We start from the raw sequence: 2,808 nt of genomic DNA on the forward strand, positions 1-2,808 counted from the left end.
CACAAGCAGGGGGAGTGGGAGAGGGAGAAGCAGGCTTCCCGCGGAGCAGGGAGCCCGATGTGGGGCTCGATCCCAGGACCCTGGGATCATGACCTGAGCCGAAGGCAGACGCTTAACAACTGAGCCATCCAGGCGCCCCTCAAATAAATCTTAAGAAAAAAAAAAAAGCATCAATACCATGATGACACCTTGTAAAATTAACAATAATCCCTGGATTTCAACTAATATCCTATTTGTATTCAAAACTCTCTGTTTATGTCACAAATAGTTTCTTTGTACCTTGTGCATTTGAATCCGGTTCCAAATAAACTTCCAAGTATTGCAGCTGGTGATCTGCCTCCTGAGTCCCTTTTCATCTACAGCCCCCTCCATGACCCACTTTTTTTGCCTTTGCATTTTTTTTTTAAGGTTTATTTATTTGAGAGAGAGAGAGAGCGCAAGCGGAATGGAGGCAGAGGGAGAAGCGGACTCCCCGCTGAGCATGGAGCCTGACTCGGGTTTCAATCCCAGGACCCCGGGATCACGACCTGAGCCAAAGGCAGACACTTAACCTACTGAGCCACCCAGGCATCCCTGCCTTTGCATTTTTTAAAAGTAGTCTCCACACCCACTTTGGGGTCCTGTGTAGGACCCTGAGATCGAGAGGTCTGAGCTCCGCCCACTGAGCCCGCCAGGCGCCCCCTGCCTTTGAGTGTTTGTTGTGGTTGAAGAAACCGAGTCCTTTGTCCTGCGGAGTTTCCCACAGTCTGAGTTTTGCTGATCACATTCTCAGGGTGTCATGTTTACACAGTCTTTCTGTCCTTTCATTTCCTGTGAACTGGTCACTGGAAGTAGAAGTTTGGTAAGCTTTGGGGTAGACTGTTTTTCAGGCTGCCTCCCAGGCGGTGTCTTAAAGTACATCTTCCAAGTGGCCCACAGGACTTCAGGGGGCCCAGGGCCTGGATTATTTTCCTAGGGTTGCTGTCGCAAATTACTGCTGACTGAATGACTTGGAACAATAGAAATGTACTGTCTTACAGTTCTGGAGGTTAGAAGTGAAAATCGAGGCGTCGGTAGGGCCCTGCTCCCTCTGAAGCGGGGGAAGCTTTGCTGCAGGCCTCTGTCTGAGGTTCTGGCAGCCTCAGGCATTCCTTGGCCGGGAGGTGGCCACCTTGCCTTCCGTCTGTGCATGTCTCTGTGTCCCGATGTCCCCATTTCATAAGAACACGAGTCATAATGGATTAGAGTCTACTCTAAGACCCCACTTTATTTTTACTTTTATAGTTTTAAGTAATCTCTACACCCAGTGTGGGGCCTGAACTCACAATCCTGAGGTCAAGAGCCACATGCTTTTCCGACTGAGCTAGCCAGGCCCCCGTCTAAGACCTCATTTTAACTTGATTACCTCTGTAAAGACCCAGTTTCCAAATCAGGCTACATTCTGAGGTACTGGGCGTTAGGATTTCAACACATCTTTGGGGGACACAATGCAACCCATAACAGTCTGTCCCCTGGGCCCCCCAAATTCATGTCCTTCCCGCGTGCAAAATATATTCACCTCATCCCAACATCTCCAAAAGTCTTCATCACTCTGGCATCAACTCTTAGCCCCAAATGCCAGTGTCTACATTATCCAAATCAGGTATGGGTGAGAGTCATGGTAGGATTCGTCCTGGGGCAAAGTTCTGCTCTCTCTGTGACCCTGGGAAACCAGATGACAAGTTGTCCTGCTTTTAAAACACAATGGGGAGGGGCGCCTGGCTGCCTCAGTTGTTGGAGCATGTGACTCTTGATCTCAGGGTCTTGAGTTCAAGCCCCACATTGGGTGTCGTAGACATTACTTAAAGATCATAATAAAAAAAATACAATGGGGGGACATGCACAGGTTGGATAGTCCCATTCCCAAACAGAGAAATAGGAAGGGAAAAAAAAAAAAATCTCATGCATCCCAGCCAAGTCTGAAACCTAGCCGGGTAAATCGCTTTACATTTTAAGGCTTGAGAATCATCCTTGTTGGCTCCATGCTGTGTCCCTTGGGCCTGTTAGGGAGGTGGCCCCACCCTCTGGAACCAGGGAGACCGAGGCTTGGCCCTCACCTGCGCCGCCCCGCTCCGGGCCTGCTGGTGGCAGGACGGCCCTACTGGCTCTAGTGAGACCCTCATCTCCCCACCCCCTCCAGCTAGGGGAATCTGGGCCGAGCTCAGATGGGCAGAGTCTCCCCTGCCCATCTCTGTGTCCATCTGTCTGGAGAAGGATCAGCCCCTCCTTCTCAGGGTATCTGATGTTCCAAGGGAAGGACATGCATGGGCATAGTCTGAGCCGCCCTCTTGCCTGTGGACCACTCACTGGCCGTGGCACTGGGACCCCTGACTACCAGCAACCGTCCCCCGACTCCAAATCACTGGATTAAAGATGAAAGAGCAGGTCCCTGCGAGAAGAGTCAGTGAGAGGGTGCTAGGCAGACAAAAGGCCAGACGCCCACTCCAGGGTCAGACCAGGAACTGTGATGCCAGCCGGGTGTCTGCCCCCCAAGAAATGGGGCACCTCCAGGCACAGTGAGCTCTGGCCTGCTACGGTGGCAAGAAGAGTTCAAGAATAGGCTGGTGGGCTTCACTCGGCCCCGGGGCTCCCGGTGCGGGAGCCAGGAGGGCTGATGCCGGGAACGAGCACTGGGGGCCCAGCCTCAAGGTGCAGGACAGAGACACAGAGTGTGGCCGTGGGGGCTGGGGGCTGGTTAGAGCGGCACAGGCTACAGACAGCCTGGGGGGAGCCAGTCGGGACTGGGGGCCACCGACAGGTCTGCCCAGAACAGTCGTGATCCAGGATTGG

This window comes from Callorhinus ursinus, unplaced genomic scaffold (assembly GCF_003265705.2).
Source record: "Callorhinus ursinus isolate GAN/ISIS: 27379988/994484 unplaced genomic scaffold, GSC_fseal_2.0 scaffold785, whole genome shotgun sequence".
NCBI classification, from domain to species: domain Eukaryota; kingdom Metazoa; phylum Chordata; class Mammalia; order Carnivora; family Otariidae; genus Callorhinus; species Callorhinus ursinus.